At 37.9% G+C, this 24,632-nt stretch overlaps 1 protein-coding gene and 1 non-coding gene across 2 annotated transcripts in view; one reads left to right on the plus strand and one right to left on the minus strand.

Annotated features, from left to right (window-relative positions):
- The window catches only part of DSCAM (DS cell adhesion molecule), a gene marked incomplete at its 5' end in the record, with an annotated part of 789,264 nt that overhangs the window by 321,668 nt on the left and 442,964 nt on the right, over nt 1–24,632 (plus strand). The window lies entirely within an intron of this gene.
- LOC116482795 (small nucleolar RNA SNORA51) lies at nt 2,879–3,014 on the minus strand. The gene has a single exon (XR_004252059.1). It is a non-coding gene; the product is annotated as a small nucleolar RNA SNORA51 (small nucleolar RNA).

Here is a 24,632-nt window from a genome sequence, read left to right on the forward strand (position 1 = left end):
TGTGTGTGTGTGTGTGTGTGTGTGTGTGTGTGTGTGTGTGTGTGTGTGTATGGTGGGGGAGATAAAAGAATAAAATTATTAAATGATCCTTTAATGTGAACCACCTTATCATTAGATGCTACCACCGGATGTTAAAATCCAAATTAGTGGCACACATGCAGAACATCTTTCAAAATCAGTCAAGAGTTAGGTGAATCTTTGAGGGTTATCTATGAAAAAAAAGAAAGTTTTGTAGAATCCTTTAAAAAGTATATCATGTTCCCAAGAATATGGGTCATAGTAACCTTCTTGACGTTAAACATAGTCAAGAATGATTTCATATATTATACTAGACGCATGAGATACTTAATAATACTTAAATATTGTTTGAAGAATAATTTTTGAAATCAGTTAACATTGCCTACGAGTGCGCTGAGTGTGAAGCTCTCCTGGGAGGGCTTGCACACCCGGAAATAAAGTCGAATCTTTGCCCTCATGAAGCTTTTACTTTGTTTTGAGTGAGGAGTCAGAAAAGACTGTAATTTTTAAAAGTATTTTTACCTTCAATTGGAGTTTTACAACACTCCTCTAAGTTCTTAAAATCAAAGGCCATCACAGTTAAATTTTAATTTTTTTCTGAAATTGATCACCGTTCCGTGGTTGTCTAAAAGACTGTCCTTGTTCTCAGAAGATAATGTTGAAACCGTTGGGGAGAAGGAGACATCATGTATGCAACTTACTCTCCAGTTGTTCAGCAGTAACAATAAGTGTTTTCATAAGAATGAGAAAAAGGGAAAGCAATGGAGAAAATGAGGCAACTTGTTATCAAGTGGTGAGTGGAAGTGGAAGGTATGCTACAGTTACTGTACTATTCTTGTAACTGTTCCTTCGTTTATATTTTTTTTCAAAACAGTAAGTTAATGTAGTCTGTAGTTTTAGGCAAAAACTCTTTTTCAAGGAAAAGGAGCAGTGTGCAAAAGTTATTTTTATTTTTTCTTAAATGAATTCCCAGTCTTTTTGAAAATCTAGAACGTCAGCACTTGTAAATGTATACTTCTTTAGTTTTCAGATTATAGTAGGAGTTACCCTACTAATATTCTGAAATAAGAAGTAGCCTTTACAGATGTACCAACGTTTTTAAGCAGTGCCAATTTCTAAGTAATCTTTTCTTAACTTCGCTTCTGAAAATTTGAAAAAAGTCCTTTCGTCAAAAACCATAGGCTGCATTAATTTAGCTTTTCCTTTTCCTTCCAAGACAACACCTTTGCCGCAGTCTGGGGCCAGAATGATCAGCTGACCCATTCCACATCTTTATACTCTAAATCAAAGTTGTTCCCTTTAAAGAGCTCATTGGAGAGGAATATGTGGGATTTGATAAGCTCCGTTGATGGTTTGATAATTATGAATGTTTAACAGACATTATACATTTATCCCACATTTACTAGTGTAAGAGGGAAAATAAGGAATGAAAGCAAATTGTTCTGCAGGGTCCATTTGTGCATGCTATTATCATGCCCCATAAAGAAAAAAAAATCTTTCATAAAGGATCGTTAGTTTTTTCGTCTTATTTACACCATTAGATGTTGCCGCAGAACATTAGAATATGCATTGATGCAATGTGAATTGTCTGTCTGCTATTTATTGCATAATCCATTTTATGCAATGTCAAAAAGGAAAACAAAGAACCAAAAATACAGGCTTTATTTTATATTAGGAGATAAGCTCTGACTTTCTGATGTGTTAAGTTGAAGCCTGGAGCATTTTCTCGCTAATCCAGTGTGAGTTTCTAACAGTGAGCTCTGTTTTAAGAGGAAAAAGGGTGACGTAGTCCAATTAATAAGACGGCCTTGTTCATTTTCCCTGGGATGATGAAGCGTTGAATGGCTCCCTGGCTCAGTGAAAACAGGGTGGAGAAACGTTGATCCAGGGATTGTAAATTGAGCATGCAGGGCTTTGCAACAGCTTTCCTGTACCTCTTTGGGAATAAGGAGTAGGGTTCACCATACCTGTCCGGTTTTCTTTGCACTTGCCACTGTTTCTCTCAAAGTATTTTGGGAGGTTGCTTTCATTTTGGCACATTTTGAAGAAAAATGCCTCCAAGTTCATGCCCAGGCTGTCTGTCCTGATCACACAAATGGCGCTGGAGGTTCCTTATGAATTCTGTATGCAATCTGTCACTGCATTGCTTACGTAGCAGTTTTGAGTGCAAAGCCTTGAAAATTAATGAAGTGCCTTTCTATTTTCTGTTCCAATCTGTGATCTGGTGCCTGGAGGATATTTTGACTATTTTTGACTTCACTTATTTTTGTTTTTGTTGTTGTTGTTACATACAGTTTTTTTTTATTTTTAAATTCTATCTCTAATATGTTATTTTTCTTTTATTCTGTCCATTCATACACCCATGTTGACATAGTTTGGATATTTGTCCCCCCAAATCTCATATTGAAATGTGGCCCCTAATGTTGAAGGTGGGGCATAGTGGAAGGTGTTTGGGTCATGGGGACAGATTCCTCGTGTATAGCTTGGTGCTGTCCCTGTGATAATGAGTGAGTTCTTTTTCTATTAGTTTATGCAAGAGCTGGCTGTTTAAGAGAGCCTGACGCTTCCTGCCATCACTCTTGCTCCTTCTCTCATTGGGTGACCCACCTGCTACCTCTTCACCTTCCACCATGATTTGAAGCTCCCTGAGGCCCTCACCAGAAGCAGATGTTGGTGCCATGCTTCTTGTACAACCTACAGAACCATAAGCCAAATCAATCTTTTCTTTGTAAATTACCCAGCCTCATGTATTCCCTTATAGCAGCACCAAACAGACTGAGACATATATGCATAGTTGTGTTCTTAGATTTTGTTATTGTTGTTCTCAAGATAGATTTTCCTTTTTTTTCTTTTCTTTTCTCCGTGTCTCTTCATTCACATTACAGATCAGGCACAGGACCTGGGCTGAAGTATGTATGGGGTAGGTAGGTTATGTTCTCTCCTCTTTCTATGCAGTCAGTGTGAGAATCCCAGCACTTTGGGAGGCCAAGGCGGGCGGATCACCCGAGGTCGGGAGTTCAAGACCAGCCTGACCAACATGGAGAAACACCGTCTGTACTAAAAATACAGAAAATTAGCAGGGCTTGGTGTCACATGCCTGTAATACCAGCTACACGGGAGGCTGAGGTAGGAGAATCGCTTGAATATGGGAGGTGGAGGTTGGGGTGAACAGAGATCGCACCATTGCACTCCAGCCTGGGCAACAAGAGTGAAACTCTGTCTCAAAAAAATAAATAAATAAATAAAAATAAACAAATAGTGGAGGAAATGGGCAAGCATTGAAGCTGAGAATTTTCTATGGTCCCTTCCCTTCCCTGAAGTTCTGGGAATGGCCACTAGGGACGCAGTTGTGCTGTTAATGGGTCTCAGGAGAGGCGTTGCCCCGGTGTGAACAAGGGAGGTTGGAGCACTATTACTGTTATGGCATATAACTATACACTAGTATAAATTCACTATGATAACTTCACTGAGCAACGGTACAGATCGACAAATGGACAACAATTTCCATCACTGATTAATCAAATAGTCAGAAGTCAATAATCTGCTAAGAATATTCTGAACTCTACTGGCCCTTGGCAATAGATAGAGACAGAACAATGCCACAGACGTGAAGACAGCCTCCCACTCTCTCCTCTCCCACTTCTCCTACAGGCTTTGAGGATCACCAAGTTTCACTCCTTCATTCACATGTCTCTGATATTTTAGAGTCCAGAACATCACAAGATACCCATAATTTCCAATGACGTGAAGTAATAGAGATAAGATTTAGTAGGAAAGTAAACTTACCTCTGTCCTTGCTGTTGTATCCCCAGTGTGCAGTGGGGTGACTTCCCAGAGTAGGTGTGAATTCAGTGTTTGTGGAATAACAGATATGAAAGAAAACAGACTCAGTTTTGTAAGAAAGAGCAAGGTTCACTCAGGATAAAATGGGCAAGGGAATTTCTTCTTATGTGTAATCACTGAATCATGCATAACTGGAAGGAAAAGATCACTGCTACGTTAATTTCCTCCTGCAAACGCACATACTCTCTTCTTGCAAAACAGTGTAACCTATCTCCCTTGCCTTTCTCATTGGAGAAAGCTGTTTGCATGCAAGTGTTTCCCCCAAAAGCAAGACCTCAAATAGAATTTTTTTTTTTTTTTTTTTGAGATGGAGTCTTGCTCTGTCGCCCAGGCTGGAGTGCAGTGGCGCCATCTCGGCTCACTGCAAACTCCGCCTCCCGGGTTCACGCCATTCTCCTGCCTCAGCCTCCCTAGTGGCTGGGACTACAGGTGCCCACCACCACGCCCGGCTAATTTTTTGTATTTTTAGTAGAGATGGGGTTTCACTGTGTTAGCCAGGTTGGTCTCAATCTCATGATCCGTCCGCCTCGGCCTCCCAAAGTGCTGGGGTTACAGGCATGAGCCACCGCGCCCGGCCTAGAATACTTTTTGTAGGTTGGTGAAAGAGTGATTTATGTATAGGCAGAGGTGCAAAGAGACTTTTACTGGAAGTGCAGGATTGTAACTGTATAAAGAATTATAAAATTTGTAGACTCATGAATATTAGAACTGAAAACAACATTAGTGATTCTAGTTTCATCTTTTCCATGTTTTTAGTCGAGGAAACCTTTTCTTTGCAGAAATGGTAAAGTTAACCTCAATCACATTCATTTTGAATATTTTTGTTATTAAGTAACATATGCTAAATTTATAATATTTGTTTTCAATAAGAGCTGTGAAATTGATACTCTAATCAAGAAATTAATGTAATAACTTACATTAAGCTGAATTTCTTGTATTTAAAATTTTATCTCTGAATATATTTTTAATGTCATTTTTTATCAGCCCTGTTAACTTGAGGGCTGTGGGAAAATTCCTTATTTCTTTATCTATAAAATAAGGATGGTATCATATCTGTTCTGCTTTTCTCTTTTCTCAAAAGTAACTGAGAAAACGTGAAAGCACTTTATGAACTATAAAACAACATACCATGAAGAGAATTAAACAAATGAATATAATTTTATTATTCTCCCAAATAAATCCAACCTTTATTATTAACACATATGTGAACAGTGCAAAAACAAGTCTGATACATTTTTTAAAGGTCAGGAATTTTGTAGAATTTTTAAACTATAAAAGAAACATGACATGATTTTCTCAAACATAAATTTCTTGCTTTTATTCTGATACACAAATAAGCACAATACTGATAACCCATGGGTCAGATCTGGCAGGCTTCCAAATTAACCCATCTGGCAGAGGTCTTATGATTCATGGCAACGTCCGGTCCCTGGGTAGGGTCTTATCAGGAGTTCTCAAATTGTTGACATACTGTTTACTATGTAACTTACAGACACTGAAAAGGATCCTGATTTGTTTCAGAATCAGAAGAAAGTCTGGCTGATGGTCTTGCACGCAGACACTTCAACCTGTATGTTGCAATCTGTAGCCAATGATTGTAACTTCTGTAATGTATCCTCCAATGAAAAAGGACAGCTCTGGTGTGAGGAGTTCTCTTCCCTCTAAACTTTCTTATAAAGGCCTTCCAACTCCTAGGCGACTCTGGAACACACACAACTTTTGTTGACTTCCTGAGTCAGTCTTCACATTTAGTTTTCAATAAAACTTTGAATCATCCTGTTTGATTTCGAACAAATGTTTATCAAACCGTTATCAAACCTCGACAGTCTTAATTTTCGTCAACAATACTAACATTTTGAGCAACTTATTATTTAAAAATTGATATATATTAATTTCTAAAAGGTGGACTTATGACAATGTAACAACCAGTCATATCTAAAATGCCACTAGAAAATTCCTCATAAAAATACTATCTCTGTTGAATTAATAAATTCTCCCTTCAATTTCATAGTCTTTTTTTTTTTTTTTTTAGAAGCCTACCCTATATAGCATTTATTTCTATATTAGACCTGGCTATACTCATTAGTGATTTCATAGTGCTTTGTTATTTATTTTAGAGTGCTTTGGGGGGGGCGGGGGGGGGCAGTTTTAGATTCTTTTTTTTTTTTTTTGGAGACGGAGTCTCACTCTGTTGCCAGGCTGGAGTGCAGTGGGGCGATCTCAGCTGACTGCAAACCTGTGCCTCCTGGGTTCAAGTGATTCTCCTGCCTCAGCCTGCTGAGTAGCTGGGACTACAGTTGTGTGCCACCATATCTGGCTAATTTTTTTTATATTTAGTAGAGACGGGCTTTCACTGTGTTAGCCCGGATGATCTCCATCTCTTGACCTCGTGGTCCGCCCGCCTCGGCCTCCCAAAATGCTGGGATTATAGGCATGAGCCACCTCACCCAGCCTAGATTCTTTTAGAGAAAAATCAGAGCATTTGTAATAAAGTTTGCTTTCTGTTCTAGTTTTGTTTGGCTTCAGAATGCATGTATAAAATCTTTGTAACTTCACAGAGTATGAAGGCATTGTGCTTGGGCCTCGTTCCTGTTTTTTAATGTGATTACATATGAGTTCTTTCATAGAAATTTTACTAGCTAGCGGTCACTGTGTGTGAAATGCTGCTTATTGACTGGGTCCATGTCTATGTCTGGTTTTCCTCATCATTCTCAACCCACTGCATGTCGGCATTTGCCAGTGGGGTGAAGGTACACAGACAGGCCTTTTGGAAAACCAGGCTCAGGCCCCAGGCTCTGAGTGAGAGGAACAAAGGGGAGATGTCATCCCCTCACCTCCTCCCAGTGAAAAATAGAAAATCAAATCTCCTTTGGCTACTTGGCAAGGATCTAGCAGTTATTTCTCCAGTGTAAAAGAGAAGGGTCTTGGAAAAAGACCCTTTGCTAATCAATATACGACTAGGAAAGATTAGAGAGGTTTGACATCTTGGGCATTAGGGTTCACCGCCTGAACTCCTTTTCAATTCCACTTTCTGTTGTATTTTCTTGGAATTTATGGCTGCAAATGACTGCTTTTGGAAACTGAGGGCCTGATGAAAGTTCTTCCCTTGCCTACGTAACAGGTGACACTCACGAACTGACATCAACTTCCAAAAATATGCAGAATTTTAGAGAAAAAAACCAACTCTTCAATGAGGACAAGTTGCAATTTTGTACAAAGAGGAAGCAACACTAACTTCGTGTTTTAGGTATTAGGGAGCTCACCCATGTTCAGGCCATTTTACCAAATTTAAAATTTTTAATAACCAAAATTTTACCTTAGAAATGTAGCATTTTGCCATCATTCCTTTTGTCAAAATGTTGTTTTTCTGGCTCATGCCTGTAATCCCAGCACTTTGGGAGGCTAGGCAGGAGGATTACTTGAGGCCAGAAGTTTGAGACCACCCTGGGCAACATAAAAGAGACCTTGTCTCTACAAAAAAGTTAAAAAAAAAAAAAAAAAATTAAACGGCCGTGGTGGTTTGCACCTGTGGTCTGAGTGACTCAAGAGACTGAGGTAGGTGGTTCCCTTGAGCCCAGGAGTTTGAGGCTACTGTGAGCAATGACTGCACCACTGCATTCCAGTCTGGTCGACAGGGCAAGATTCTGTCTTTAAATAATAATAATGATGATAACAACAACAACAATACTAATTTTAAAATGTTGTTTATCTGCATATTTAAATGCCAAACTATTTAGTTAACATTTTTTGATTTCAATTAACCTATGCTTGGGATCGTTTTACCATTACCAATTTGCCTTTGAAATACATAATAGAGTTATTCTAGTAATCGAAAAACAGACTTTTGAGATCTTTTCCCTTCTCTTTTTGATTTATAAATAGCATATTAATTCCCATTTAAAGTGTGGATGCAGTGTGGCTGTCAGCATATTCCATTTTAGTAATTTCATTATTGATTTATTTCTTTTCTAAAAGTTACAAAAGCAATGGTTATTTGCTTTTGCAAATAGAAGTGACTCAGAATGGTAAATACTCACAGTTCATGGTTTCTTCCCTTCCTGACAGTGTGAGTCAGAAATTAAATAAATCAGTGATGAAATTCCTAGAATGGCATCTGCTGGGACCCACACTGCGTCCATACTCCATCCCCTTCTCTACAACCAGATTAAACATACTCTCTCCATGTAGGGTGGCTCCACTTAGGAAAATAAAAGTGACTCAACTCTACCCATTTTTCCACAGGTACGTTTAGCAAATACCGGTGGGTTTTGGTTACAAAGGTCCAGGGATTGGTGCTCTAGGAAAGCAGTTCAGGAAAAGGGTCTGTATGCAGGAGTGGAGGGGTGAGAGGGTACAGAGAAAGCTGCTCTGTGATAGGCTGTCCAGAGGGCAGCTCCAGCAGTCTCCTGTGAATGTAAGTTGTTTATACATTTATTTTTTTGAGACAGAGTCTTGCTGTGCTCTGTCACCCAGGCTGTAGTGCTGCAGAATGATCACTACAACCTCCACCTTCCAGGCTCAAGAGATCCTCCTGCCTCAGACTCCTGAGTAGCTGGGACTACAGGTGCACAACACCATGCCCAGCTAACTTTCGTATTTTTTGTAGAGAGGGGGTTTCACCGTGTTCCCCAGGCTGGTCTCAAACTCCTGAGCTCGAGTGATCCGCCCACCTCAGCCTCCTAAAGTGCAGAGATTACAGGTGTGAGTCACCACATCCAGCTGTAGATGCAAGTTATATTCGCAAATGTAAAATGGACATTAGAGTACGTGATTTGCCTGCTATAGAAATACAGCAGTGTGTATATAAAGATGTAAATGTCGTATTTTTTACCCGTAAGACAAATAGAAGAGCTATATGCTTTAATGATGCATAGGACTATTTTCTGAAATCTGCTACTGGTATTGAATAGTTGCAGCTGTTTTTCTAAATATATTTTTATTATTATTATTTTTGAGACACAGTCTAGCTCTGCCACCCAGGCTGGAGTACAGTGACGTGATCTCAGCTCACTGCAACCTCTGCCTCCAGGGTTTAAGCAATTCTCCTGCCTCAGCCTCCCGAGTAGCTGGGATTACAGACGTGTGCCACCACGCATGGCTAATTTTTGTATTTTTAGTAGAGACGGGTTTTCACCATGTTGGTCAGGCTGGTGTCGAACTCCTCACCTCGCGATCTGCCCGCCTCAGCCTCCCACAGTGCTGGGATTACAGGTGTGAGCCACTGGGCCTGGCCAAGTTGTGGCTGTTATTTTAACATAGAAAGTTTTTTTTCCAATCAAAGTGTAACTTCTCTGATAATATGCTTTGTATTTGTGATTAATGTTTTAGTAATAGTAGGGCAAAAGATTTTTTTTTCCTCTTTTGATTACCACTAGACCAATATTTTTTGTATTATATTTAAAGTTGATATTTTAGTAACACAATAAGATAAAATATGTCTTTTTCCCTTTATAACCACTAATCTGATGTTTCCAATGTAACAGTTTCTGCTAACTCTCCTGAGTCTGGGGTCACTGGTTATCAAATACCATTTAAGCACTTTATATCTGAATTAAGCCGATTTTGTTTGAGCCACTTGATTTTTCCAGTGAAGCAAGAAGGAGCAAATAAGTGGTAAAAGTAACCTTGGCTTGTTTCATTTTTCCTCCATGAAGTCAGTGAGCCCGGGGCGCCCACTGGTATTTTTCATATTTCTCCTGGACATTCCAGGCAGTAGCAGGTTCTGAGAAATGGCATCTAACCTTTCAAACTGAAGATTTTATTTGCTAGAATATTCACTCTTTATTGCTTATCTCAGAATCAGGTGGGATGAGTGTCGTTACTGTCCCCTCGTGCATGAGCTTGAGATCAGTTGGTAGTTAAGCCTAGCCGATGCTCATTCGTCTTTGACATTAACAGTAGCTTATAAAATGCGTTACATATTTTTGAAATGCAATCATGAAGTGCATTAGTAACAAAGCTCCTTCAGTAAATCTTTAAGAATCTGGAAAAAAGCACAAGTCAGCTCAAGAGTATTATATCCATGGTTCACTTTGCAGCAGTGACTTTATATCTCGTTTTGTGTGTGTGTGGTTCTTTGCATCACTTTGAACATCTTCTTGAATGAAAATGAGTCAAATACAGCTACTTTGCTCATCTCCTGTAGACACACACTTTGATTAATACAGTTGTTGGTGAAGTGTTAAAAGTCAAGAATGTTGTTATCACCACACGCAGAGGGACTGGATATTGGGGGTGTAGTGGGATTTTAAATGAGAAGCACTGCATATCACAGTCATAGAGTAACTCCTCGAGTGATTTTACGTGATGAGCCGAGCTTCCCCAAAGAGCAATTTAATTGGCATATTTTAAGCTAAAAGTTTCTGACAGCCACCCCGTACCTTAGCAACAGCCTGTTCTCTTAGTAAGAGTCCCTGTAAACAGGTGGGAAAATTAAGGCACTCCAAATGTTTATCAAGTGTAGAACATTCATTATAGTATTTACCTTTTAGAGATATTCTCTGTAATTCCATAAGGCAGTTTAAGCAAGCCACCACCTGTTGTAAAGGGACTGAGAAAGCTCTGACTAATAGACTTCTTCTTAGAATTTACCAGACTTTTTTTTTTTTTTCTCAGAATGCTGTGAATCATAAGACTTTCACTAAACTTTACTATTCTTACCAAATAGCAAATAAACTGGCTAAAAATAACTGGAAGAAATCTTTTAGCATGTAAGAATACTCACCTACATGGAAATAACTCTATCCTGTTTTCCTTTGTAAAACTGAAGCAACAAAAAAGTTGTCATTTTCAAACTGTGCTGAATCTCTGGCAGTTTTTGAACCCAGCTGCCTGTCATGGTTTGAGTCTCTGCACTGTGTGAGTGATGGTAGGCTAAATCCACTTCCACTGGTTTTTCTAACTCGTTCTCAAAGTTGTCTTAAGGCTTTCCCATTATTTCCAATTACCTGTGAAATGGGCAACCAGGAGGTGGGACACAGTACCCCAAAACCAAGTCATGGATAGGCTCTTACCTTCCACCTGGTGGGGGCCTCAGTCTTCCTTTGAGTCTTCTGAGTAACATAGCACCAGAGAACCATATAAACAGCCCTTGATTTCCAGCCTCAGAGGCAGACATGAGAGCTGGTATAATAGTCAACTTTTACTATATCTTATTTGTATCCTATACAAATAAGGGAATAAATACAAATAAAAATATTTTTTTCTGATAATAAAGTAATACATGTTTCCACTGGATAGTTCTAAAACTGCAAATAGTTACTGAGAAAATAAATAAAATCCACTTACAGTTTCACCCCCAGAGGCACCTAATCAGGGCCTCTGTATTGAACAATTCAAGGGGGAGTCCAGGTTCCACTGGAACACAGGATGGATGGCGGCCCCAGAAGTTGCACAGCTCGGGTCTTAAACAGCTGTTAACATCTTGTGTCATGCATTATTTGAGTCTTTCGCATCACCTGTGTAGTTTTTTTGTTGTTCTTTTTTTATTTTGCTTTCTAAAACGAGTGTCATGCCATGCTGACAGTTTAAAGCTTGTTGTATCCTGTGTATTTTAATGTAATGCCCACTAACCACAGTATTCCACACTGAGAATTCTGTTCTCAGTGACAGGTGGACTGTTCTCCTGAGGGAGGGCTGAGGCAGGAGGAAGTACTCAGACTTAAAGAAGTTGTGGAGAACAGGGAAGGCAGGGACAGCTCTGTGCCCCGTGGCTATCACCATTGCTAGGACCTGATTCTTGATGCCCTCCTGGCTGAGGAGTCGGCCAACATCCCTGGTACAGACTTGGTGTTATTGAGTGATGAACAAATCCTCTTCCTCCTCTCTCTGCGCCCCACTCTTTTCTTCCTCTTTTCTCTTCTTTTCTCCTCTCCTCTCCTCTTCTTTCCTCTTCTCTTTCCTTTCCTTCAATGTTCTAAGCCTCAGACTGTGCATTTCTAGAGCTGGCCAGATAGAACAGTGAGTCACGGTGAGATATTGTGCCCATGGGTTTGTTCTACCAGAAACATTTATGAGCCACTGTTGGGGAGCTCTGGTGCTCTTTTGAAATATCCAATAGCATCTTTCCGTCGAAAGCCTGGAAGAGAGGTTCCACCAGTCAGTGAACTAGCAGCAGTGATCAACTACAATGATAACCCATGACCATCAATTCACAATGGCAGTAAATCAGTGCCATTTCAGACCTGAATTTTACCAGGTCAAATACGGTTCCAAGTTGCACAGTGAAGATACTATCCAGCTAAAACTAAAACCAAAACCAAATCAAACAAATACCTGAAAATCAGAGCTAGATCTTAATCTTTGTGGCTCGAGAAATCCAGAGAAAATAGGACCCTGGGTAAGCCCTGAAATTAAAGAGACGAATGTCAATGACTTAAAGATTTGTGTTCCAGATCTTCAGTGTACTTTTGTTTGAGAGTTCTTGTAGCTACCTGAGGTAAGGTAACCCACTGAAAATCAGCGGGTGTGCAGCATGAAGTTGGCATCCGACAGCTCCTTAACAGCACTGGCACCTGCTCACTTGCTCATTCTAGCTGCAACAGTCAGTGGGAGAAACATGTGCTAGTCTTGTTATAAGTGCATGTTAATAAGGTTTTCTTTGATAATGCAGGAAAGCTAGGGACAGAGGTGGCTAGAGTTTATTTTTCAAAGATAACATTTCTAGTCTGGTCAGATGCATCCGTAAGAGGGGGAATAAACAGTGTAGGCTGATACTCATCTGGTACTAATATCCTCTTGGTCGAAGCATATCAGGCGGTGAGTGAATACAGGGCAATGCTCGAAGAAGACTTGAAGCATGGGAGCCTCAGCTCCAAGGTCGGTGGAGCGCTCTTTGAATTTAGCCCTGCAACCCATCAGCAGTGTGGCCTTTGGCAAATCACTCTCCAAACCCTGGTTTCTTCTTCTGTAAAAGTAGCATAATAGATATTCTTATTGTGTAACGTTGTTGGGAAGTAGGAAGTAAAGAGAACATATGCAAGTGACTTTGTAGCAGATGTTTCCTTAAAGGAATGCTATAGTTCTAGTTGTCAGCGTCACTGTCGCAAATGAGAGGTTCTTAACCTGCTGTGTGCCGTAGAGCTCTCTGGCAAACTCATGGAGCCCATGGAACTCTCCTCAGGATAGTCTTGTTAAATAAAAAAAACTCTACATAATATTATAAGGGAAATCATTTAGCAAATTATTACTAATATATATGTTAGGCAGAATTATGACTCCCCAAAAATGCCCGTGGCTTAGTTGCCAGACCTGTGAATATGTTATGTTCCATGGCAAGGGGAAATTAAAGGTGGAGATAGAATTAAGTTTGCTATGCAGCTGTCTTTGACATAAGAAAATTGTTGTGGATTATCTGGGTGAGCCCAATGTCATGATAAGAGTCCTTAAAAGTAGAAGGAAGAGACAGGAGAACCCGTGTCAGAGTGATGCAATGGGGAACTCTATGGGCCATTGCTGGCTTTGAAGGTGGAAGGAGACCATGAACCAAGGGGTTTGGGCAGCCTCTAGAAGTTGGAAAAAATAAAAAAAAATAGATTCTCCCCTCGAGCCTGTAGAAAGAAGACAGCCTGCCAACCCCTTGCTTTTAGCCCAGCTTGACCCATTTTGGATTTATGGCCTACAGAACTGTAGATAATACATTGGTTGTCGTTTATGTCATCAAGTTTGTGGTGATTTGTTACAGCAGCAATAGTAAGCTAATATAGTTATCAAATTAGATAAAATCCATGATGTATGATATGTTCTTCTTGATTAATGAATTAAATGACACGCTAGATTTGTGTCCATAACAAATTTTAAGAAGTTATTCGTGTCAATAAAAATGTATAGAGAGCTATATCTGAAATGTGATTTTGAAAATATTAGTAATTGTTATTGATGATGAAGTCACAGTACTAATACTACTGTGGTTTGTTGCCTATATTAATAATTTTAAAACATGCTAAATTTCAGTTAGAGGTTAGTGAAAAATAGAACAAATTTTTTCCTATATCCAGCTTCAGGGAGCTTCCTGAATTTTATGCATAGAGGGTATGCGGGCCCCATATTAAGAGTGCCTGGCTTAGATATATGAAAGAATGAGAAACCTTCTAAGTTCTTCAAGATATATACAATTCAAAAGCAAAATCAGAAAATCACTGCAGCTGGTTTTCACTGCAGAGTTTGCCAGAGAGCTCTACGGCACACAGCAGGTTAAGAACCTCTCATTTGCGACAGTGATGCTGACAACTAGAACTATAGCATTATTTTTAAAGAACATTAATAAACCATTAGCCGGCGCTGTGGCTCACGCCTGTAATCCCAACACTTTGGGAGGCCGAGGGGGGTGGATCACCTGAGGTCAGGAGTTCGGGACCAGCCTGACCAACATGGTGAAACCCTGTCTCTACTAAAAATACAAAAATTAGCTGGGCGTGGTGGTGCATGCCTGTAATCTCAGCTACTCTGGAGGCTGAGACAGGAGAATCGCTTGAACCCGGGAGGCGGAGGTTGCTGTGAGCAGAAATCATGCCATTGCCCTTCAGCCTGGGTAACAAGAGCAAAACCCCATCTCAAAACAAAAAATAAAAGAATACTAAGCTTAATGCCTTTAAAAATTTATTCTCATGAGAAAAGAGGCAGCTCATGGATGACCTCAGTGAAATCATTACCTTCACTGTCTCAGTGGAGACAGTCTTTATATATCACAATGAATAAAAGTAGGGAGCATAATTTTTAAAAATGGAGGACTCAAGACACGGATTGAAAAAGGGAGCACAAATATGAAGCTCACAGGAATAATACTAAATATAACAGACCTGGGTAGAAACTCATCATTTCCTCTAGTGTTTGGGACAGAAGTAATAACAATACTTCAAATATGTATTTGAAGAATATATGTTTTAATATACAAAGAGGTGGGATTGTCACATAAAATACAGGATGCCCAGTTCAATTTGAATTCCTGATAAACAAAACATAATATTTAGTGTAAGTATATTCCAAATATTGTGTGGGGCATACTTATACTGAAAATTGTGCATTACGTAACTGAAATTTAGATTTAAGTGGTGTCCTGTATTAGCTAAATATGATAACCCTACTGAGAAGAGACTACTAATTCTACCTTTAGGCTATATGAAGTAATATTTGCAGTAATAGATACTGTGTGGAGTATCTCTGCAATGAAATTCTCTTTGAGCTTGCTCTCTTTGAGAAGAGAAGCCTTGTGCTGCATACCTACCATATGCCTCTCCAAGCCCCCTCTACCCCTGTCTTCACCCTGCTTGGAGCCCCAGGAGGCTGGCTGCCTCAATGGGCTCCCTGGTCATGGGCTTCCTATTGGGTTCCACAATGGGAGGCCTCAGCAGGAGACTACGGGGCAGAAGAGCAGTATCGTTAGAGAGTTGATTTTGTTTCACCTGCTCCTTCCCATTCAGGTTGCTCTGAAACCACTCCTGCCCACTCACCCTCCATGCCTAGGGAAGATCACAGTTTTGAGCTGCTCTTAGCCCCTGGGTACTGCACTGGCTTTGTAAATTGCCCCTCTATTAGATTCTCCTCCAGTGATTGAGCTTGAAGGTGTCGTCTCTTCCCTTCTGGAGCTCTAATATGCTGAAGAATATGATGTAGATCTCCAAGGTCAAGAGTATAGTCTGCATCCATGAAGGGGTGAATTAGAAAAAGAAAAGATTTGGAAAGAAAATAGTTAAGTTGATATTCAATAGTGAGGTCTTGCTGGTCACTTAATCTCTCTTTTAAAACAGATATTTATTCCTGGAAGGTTTCTGGAAAAATTAATAGAAACAGGAGTCTTAATCAGTTGAAAGACATAAAGACATAGACTACAGAAATGAGCAGTTTATTACTAGAATGTCCATGTTACTCATAAAACAAGACATAAATCCTGTATTTATAAAATATATGTATTTAAAGGGCTTTCTTCAGAAAACTTAAAAAACAAAATATTTAGAAACTATTTCGTAAATATTTAGGAAAAAGGCGAAAACAAGCAAATCATGTGTTGTCCTGAGACTTTTTTCCTGCAATCTCCCTTTTCTCCTCCTCCCTCCCAGTGCTGCTGGAGTTTTCTTCCTAAGGAAGAGTACTCGGCTGGTCGCAGTGGCTCACGCCTATAATCCCAGCACTTTGGGAGACCAAGGCGGGTAGATCATGAGATCAGGAGATCGAGACCATCCTGGCCAACATGGTGAAACCCTGTCTCTACTAAAAATACAAAAATTAGCCGGGTGTGGTGGTGGGTGTCTGTAGTCCCAGCTACTCAGGAAGCTGAGGCAAGAGAATCACTTGAATCCAGGAGGCAAAGGTTGCAGTGAGCCGAGATCGCATCACTGTACTCCATCCTGGGTGACTGAGTGAGACACTGTCTCCAAAAAAAAAAAAAAGAAAAAAGAAAAAAAGAAGGGTACTCAGATCTTCACCTCCAGCACAGACACTTGGATGACTTCCTTCTATGCATCTAAAAAGTTTTCAAAAATAGTTGCTAAATTTAATTGCATTTCTGCTTCTTTAACCCAACTGTCTTAGATATGGTTTGGAAAAGAGCAAGAGAAAAGTAAAGTTAAATTCCCTAATTAGTTCTTAAACTTTCCCCAGAAACTTAACGGGCATGTTGGATCATGATTTGTCCCACATAGTCAATGAGACACATGCGTTGCTGATGAGTGCCTTCTTAAATAAGAACTGAGATCTTTCATCTAGAGGCTGGCACAGATTGGAAGGTTCTGGCTGCTATCATCTTATATGTAGTAGAGTTTTGGTTTTTTTGTTTGCTTTAATCTGAATGTCTGATTGAGGTATTCAAAGAGCAAGAGAGAAACCTGTGAAGAGATGGACTATTTGTGTCAGAACTGTTTAATCTTGTGGCTAGGATCAGTTGTATTGTTGAGCTAGGTTCCTCAATAGCTGTCTAGATATTTGACATGTTGTGTTTTACTCTATTGTGGTATATGACCACATAAACAGATAAAATAGTAGTAATCTTTCCAATCTTTTATAGTCTGCAAGTATTCATACACTTATTTCAAAGTAGTCTGTTTCTAGCTTAGGTAAATTTAGATGATTTCATTGAATACTGTATTAACAACCTGCTTCATTCCAGTTAATTTTTTTCAGGAATTATTACTCATACTACAAGGCATTATTTATAGCTCCACCTCTCTTACATGATAAAGAATGAGCTGCGTATTACATTGCTATAATGAGAAATTCTCTTGTGTTTAAATTAATCTCCCTTCTTAGCATTGAGAAATTCTGTGGATTCTAAAATTCTATTTGAGAATTGTAAGAACGTTTTATTACTCTCTTTTAATATGTGCCATATTTTTTCTCTCATATATCTGTCAATGATCGGTGTATATATGTATGTATATATATATATATATATACACACACAGATACACACACATATATATACATAGTGAATATATACATATTACATATATATATACATACTATATATATATCCATGTTTACATAGGTATATGTGAAATAGATATGCTTATAAATCCTGAACAGTGCCAGGCAGCTGTTTTTATAATCTTGCTGGTTTATACAGAAGTCAGTTTCTACCACCTTTCTTCCAATCCTAGTGAAGTTGTCTCTAAAACACCCATCTACAGCACAAAGGGAAGCCCATGGGCCAGCCACTGTGCGGTTTTTTATATGCATTGCTTTGTTTAGTCCTCACAGCAGTATTGCAGAGGAGGTGTGGCGTATTCCCATTTTTAGATAATCAAACTGAGGCTCACTGACGTACAGTGAGCTCTTTAGGTTTACTCAGCTCGTAATGGTGGGTCATTGTTGCCTTCATATACAATTGACAATAGTAATTCCTCCTGACAACAAAATGAGACGTGTCCTGAACTCTCATTGTGAACGAGGCACTGTGCCAAACATTTAAGCAGCCCAGTGACACAGAGTTATTATTCCCATTTTATAAATGAGGAAAACCGAGACACAGAAAGGTTATGACCTGTGCAGAATTTGAAACCCAGATCTAGTGCCAAAATCCATACTCTTGACACTTTACTATGCAACCTACCATGTACTAGACTTTGATGAGTCTGTTGGATTGTACTTGAAATCCAGTACTTCATATTTCATAATTTTAGTAGTTTCAAAATCCGTGTTATTTTGACTGATTCCAACGTAGCAGTTCTCATAGCTGGAAATACAAGTTAGAAATCAGCTTCCATTTAGTGATGCAAAACTCTGCAAAGGCAAATGTATGCAAGCTGATCTTTATGAAAAGCAATTCCAATTAACTTTATTTTTTAAACTACTTAATTTCTTTGTATATGGACAAATAAATGTATGTATATTGTGTACCACAGGATGTTTTCTTATATGTATACATTGGGGAATGGCTAAATTGAGCTAATTAACCTATACATTACTGAATATACTTATTTTTATGCTCAGAACACTTCAAATTTACTCTCAGGGCTTTTCAGGAATACAATACATTGTTATTAACTGTAGTCACCATGTTGTAGGATAGATTTCTTGAACTTATTCCTTCTGTCTAACTGAAATTTTGTCTTCTTTGACCAACATCTCCCCAACTCCCCACCCCTGCCCCACCCCTGGAAACCACCATTCTACTCACTACTTCTAGGAATTTAATTCTTTTAGATTTCACACATGAGATCAAGCAGTTTTTGTCATTCTGTGTCTGGCTTATTTTACTTAGCATAATGTCCTCCAAGCTTAGTCATGTTTCAAATGACAGAATTTCCTTTTTTATAAAGCTGAATATTATTTACTTGTGTAAATTTTCTTTATTCTTCTGTTGACACTTAGGTTGATTCTAATTTTTGTCTATTGTGAATAATGCTGCAATGAGCATGGAGGTGGAGATATCTCTGCGATATACTGATTTAATTCACAGCCTTTGGATATATATCCAATAGTGGAATTACTGGATAATATGGTAGTTCTATTTTTGATTTTTTGAAGAACCTCTATACTGTTTCCAAAAATGGCTGTACCAGTGTAAATTCCCACCAATAGAGTACTAGGGTTCCCTTTGATACACATCCTCACCAATACTTATTTTGTCTTTTTTGACAACAGCCATCCTAATAAGTGTGAGATGACATCTCATTGTGGTTTTAATTTCCATTTTCCTGATGATTAATGATGTTGAGCATTTTTTCATGTATCGATTGGCCTTTTGAATGTCCTATTTTGAGAAATGTCTATTCAGGTTCTTTGCCCATTTTTAATTAGGCAATTTGTTTCTTTGCTGTCGAGCTGTTTGCGTTCCTTATATCTTTTAGATATTAATCCCTTATCAGACATATGGCTTGAAAATATATTCTCTTGTTCCATAGGTTCTCTTTGCTGATTGTCTTTATTGCTGTGCAGAAGGTTTTTAAGTTGATATAATCCTAGTTGTCTACGTTTGTTGCTTGTGCTTTTAGGGTCACATCCTAAATTCATTGCCAAGATCAATATTATGGAGCCTTTCCTCTGTATTTACTTCAAGTCTTATGTTTAAGTGTTTAATCCATTTTGAGTTGATTTTTGTATATGGTGTGAGATAAGGGTCTAATTTCATTCTTCTGCATGTGGATACTGTTTTCCCAGAACCATTTATTTAAGATTGTTCTTTCCTCAATATGTGTTCCCGGCACCTTTGTTGAAAATCTATTGACTGTAAATGTGTGGATTTGTTTCTGGGCTCTCTATTCTGTATTCTGTTCAACTGGTCTGTGTGTCTGTTTCTATGCCAGTACCATCTGTTTTGGTTACTGTAGCTTTGTATATATTTTGGAGGCAAGTAGTGTGATGCTTCCAACTTGTTCTTTTGCTCAAGATTGCTTTGGCTATTTGGGGGTCTTATGGGGTTCCATATACATTTTATGCTAATTTTTTTCTATTTCTTTGAAAAATGCCATTTTGATAGGGAGTGCATTGAATTTGTAGATTGCTTTGGGTAATATGGACATCTTAACAACATTAATTATTCCAATCCATAAACATACAATATTTTTCAATTTATTTGTATTTTCTAACATTTCTTTTAACAATGTCATAGTTTTTAGTGTACAGATTTTTCATCTCCTTGGTTAAACTTATTCCTAGATATTTTACTCTTTTTTGGCAGCTGTAAAAAATGAGAGTGTTTTCTTGATAACTTTTTTGGATAGTTCATTGTTAGAGTATAAATATTCTACTTTTTATGTGTTGATTTTGTATTCTGCAATTTTATTATATTTATCTATTAGTTCTAACAGTTTTATGGTGGAGTATTTAGAATTTTCTACATAAAAGATATGTAGCCTGCAAACAGTGACAATTTAACTTCTTTTTTTTTCCAATTTGGATGTTTTTAATTCCTATCTTTTTCCTAATTTCTCTGGTTAGGACTTCCAGAGAAGTAGAACAGAAGGGACAAGAGTGGGCATGGTTATTTTCTTCCTGATATTAGAGGAAAACTTTCCATTTTTCATCATCGTGTACAATGTTAGCTTTGGGTTTGTCACATATGCCCTTTATCGTATTGAGTGACATTCTTTCTATACCTAATTTGTTGAGAATTTTTATCATGAAAGAATTTTGAATTTTCTCAAAAGCCTTTTCTGCATCTATTGAGATGCACGTGGTTTTTCCCTTCATTCTGGTAATGTGGTGCATCTCATGTACTGATTTGCACATATTGAGCCATTCTTCCATCCTAGGGACCAATCATACTGATCACGGCGAATAGCCTTTGTAGTGTGCTGTTGAATTTGGCTTACTAGGATATGGGCCTGCAATTTTCTTTTCTTAGAGTGTTCTTGTCTGGCTTTGGTATCAGGGTAATGCTGGTCTTGTTAAATGAGTTGCAAGTTTCACCTCTTAAACTTTTTAAAAGAATTTGGGGAAGATTAGGATTAGTTCTTCAATGTTTCATAGAATTTATCAATGAAGCCATAAGGTCCTGGGTTTTTCCTTGATTAGAGCCTTTTTACTATTGACTCAATCTTGTTACTCATCTCTGATCTGTTCAGATTGTTTTACTCATGATTCAGTCTTGGTAAGTTGTATGTGTCTAGACATTTATCTGTTTCTTTTATGTTATCCAATTTGTTGGTGTATAACTGTTCATATTAGCTTTTTATATTCCTTCGTATTTCTGTTGTATCAGATGTAATGTTTCTCGTTTTATTTCTGATTTTGTCTTCTTTTTTTTTTTGTTTTATTTATTGTTTTTTTTTTTTTTTTTTTTAAAAAAAAAAAAAAAAAACCCAACTTTAGTTTTGTTGATCTTTTCTATTGTTTTTCTAGTTCTATTTTATTTGTGTTTGTTCTGACCTTTATTATTTCCTCCCTTCTACCAATTTTGGGCTTAGTTTGTTCTCCTTTTTCTTGTTCCTTGAAGTGTAACTTTAGGTTATTTGAAATCATCTTTTGTTTTTTTTTTTTTAATTTAAAAGTTTTTTTGCTGAAAACTTTCTTAGAACTACATTCTGTAAGTTTTGGTATACTGTCTCTGTTTTCATTAGTCTCAATGATATTTTAGTACTTAAAATTTAGATTTAAAAAAATGTCCTATTAATTTCTTCTTTGACCCATTGATCATTCAGGAGCATGTTGTTTAATTTCCATGTATGTGTGAATCTTCCAAAATTTCTCCTGTTACTGATTTCTAGTTTCATACCATTGTGGTTGGAAAAGATACCTGATGTGATTTCAATCTCCCTATATTTGTTAAGACTTATGGCCTTTCAGTCTGTGCATGTCCTTAAATCTGAAGTGACTGTCTTACAAGCAGCACATAGTTGGGTCATGTTGTGTTTCTTTTTAAATCCACTTAGCCTCTCTGGGTCTTTTTGTTGTAAAATTTAATCCATTTACATTCAAGGTAATTGTAGATAGGTAAGGACTTATTAGTGTCACTTTGTTACTGGCTTTCTGGTTGTTTTGTAGATCATTTATTTCTTTCTTCCTCTCTTGCTGTCTTCGTTTGTGATTAGGTGATTTTGTTTAGTGGTATGCTTTGATCCTTTACTTTTTATCTTTGTGTCTACTATAGGTTTTTGCTTTATGATTACCATGAGGATTACATAGGTGACTTATAGTTATAACAGGCTATTTTAAGCTACTAATGACATAACTTTAATTGCATACAAAAGCTACACTTTCACTTCGCCCAACAGTTTTATATACATTTATTTATTTTTATTTTTTTTTTTTATTTTTTGAGATGGAGTTTTGCTCTTGTTGCCCAAGCTGGAGTGCAATGGCACGATCTTGACTCACTGCAACCTTTGCCTCTCGGGTTCAAGTGATTCTCCTGCCTCAGCTTCCCGAGTAGCTGGGATTACAGGCACGTGCCACCATGCCTGGCTAATTTTTTGTATTTTTAGTAGAAACGGAGTTTCACCATGTTAGCCAGGCTGGTCTCGAACTCCTGACCTCAGGGGATCTGCCTGCCTCGGCCTCCTAAAGTGCTGGGATTACAGGCGTGAGCCACCATGCCCAGCCAGTTTTCTATTTTTGATGTCACAATTTGTATCTTTTAATATTGCATATTTCTTAACAAATTGTTGTAGCTAATATTATTTTTAATGGTTTTGTCTTTTAACCTTCATACTAAAGATATAAGCAATTTACATACTACCATTACAGTATTAGAGTATACTTAATTTGACCATGTACTTACTTATAGTGAGTTTTAACTTTCTTATATTTTCGTATTGTTTATTAGTGTTCTTTCAACCTGTAGAGCTCCCTTTAGTGTTTCTTGTAAAAGGGGTCTGGTGGTGATGAACTACTTCAGCTTTATGTTTTCCTGGGACAATTTTTATTCTTCCTTTATTTCTCCTAATAATAAGCTAGTATTTAAAAATGTAAAATTTTGACATTAAAAATATAAGTGTTGGCAAGAGTAAAAGTGTAGAGATTTTGTATACAATTAAAGTTATGTCCTTTTCTGAAGGACAGGTTTGTTGGATTGGCAGTGTTTTCTTTCAGCATTCTGCATATGTCATCCCACCTCCTCCTGGTTTGTAAGGTTTCTGCTGAGGAATCTGTTGCTAGCTTTATTGGAACCCCTTTATTTTTGATTCGCTTACTTTCTCTTGCTGTTTTCAGGTTCCTCTCTTTGTCTTTGATTTTTGATAGTTTGATTATAATATGTCTTGGTGTGGTCTTGCTTGCATTGAATCTGATTGAAAATTTTGACTTTTCTGTGCCTGTATATCTTTCCCTAGATTTGGAAAGTTTTCTACTATTAGTTTTTTAAGTAAGTGTTCTACCTCTTAGTCTTCCTCTTCTTCTCCTCAAACTCCTATAATGCAAAGATTTGCTTTCCTGAATTGGTCATATAATTCCATGTATACTTTCTTCAATTTTTCTCATTCTTTCTTTTTTTTCTGCTCTAATTATATAATTTCTGTCTTTAAGTTCACAGATTCTTTCTTCTGCTTTATCAGGTCTACTGTTGATGACCTCTATTGCATTTTTCTGCTCATCCATTGTATTTTCTAGCTCCAGAATTTGCTTTTTTTAAAAAAAAATTTCAATCTCACTGCCAAATTTCTAATATTGATCCTTTATTGTTTCCTGATTTCAATGAATTGTTTCTCCATATTTTTTGAAGAGTTCTGAGGTTTCTTAAAAAAATTTTTGAATTATTTATGAGAAAGATCATAAATTTCTGGTTGCTTTAGAGTTTTATTTTATTTCTTTGGTTGTGGAATCTGCTCTAGGAGTGTGGTGGGAAGTCAGCCTGTTCTCAATTACTTATTTTTTCTTATTTTTATATAACTGGCCACCAATGACCTATATTCAAATACAAAGCAAGCCAATTTCTTAATTTAAGTGGAACTTATCCTCATTATCTATAATCTATACCTAATAACACATGCATTATAAAGTAGAATTTATCAAAGGCTCTGAAGTGCTAGAATAGGATATTTTTTCTAAAGCAATGGAAAAATCACTTGATTTATTTGAAAGATATGTATTGGTTACTTATTATACTCTGGTCATTATTCTAGGTGTCTTAGATATTTGAGTGAACATAACAGACAAAAGTTTTCCTTTATGGGATTTCTGTTGTGGGGAGAAGGGTACTACATCAAACCTAATAAATATGTAAATTACACAGTATGATCAAATGTTATGTGTAGCATGGGTGAAAGAAATGAGACCCCGGCAAGAGGGGTTGGGAGTGATGGCATAGGGGGTGGCAATAGTCAGTGGGGGCAAAATGCTTAAAACAGGGCTTACTGAGAAAGTGGCATCTGAGGAAATGCTTAAAGGAAGGGAAGTTGCTGGTGAAATGTATTTAGAGGAAGAGCTTTTCAGGCAAAGAGAGAAGCTAGACAAAGGTCTTAGGGCAGGAGTGTGACTAGCATGTTGCAGAAACAGCACAAAGGCCAGTGTGCCTGGGTTGAATGAATTGGGTTGGGGGAGTGGTTATAGAAGGAGGGTAGGTAGGACAGAGAGGAAATGGGAGCCAGGTTACCTGGGGTATTGCAGCCCTTGGAATATCGTTGAATGGTACAGGGTACATTTGCATGGATTTGAACAGAGAATCTAATTTCTGTTTTAGCAACTGCAGTAGTTGCTGAACTGAGAAAAGACAGAGGTGACTGGAGGGTGGCGGGGGGCATGCAACACTAGAAAGAGGGAGGCCTGCAAGGGAAAATTGCCGGAGTCCCAGCAATACTTGACAATAAGAGAATCATGACAAAAAAGTTAGGCAGAAGCAATCACTGTCTGGTCATATTTTGCAGGTAGAATGAGTAGGATTTGTTGACAATGTGAACAGGAGA

The sequence above is a fragment of the Hylobates moloch genome, unplaced genomic scaffold (genome assembly GCF_009828535.3).
Source record: "Hylobates moloch isolate HMO894 unplaced genomic scaffold, HMol_V3 SCAFFOLD_14, whole genome shotgun sequence".
NCBI lineage: Eukaryota > Metazoa > Chordata > Mammalia > Primates > Hylobatidae > Hylobates > Hylobates moloch.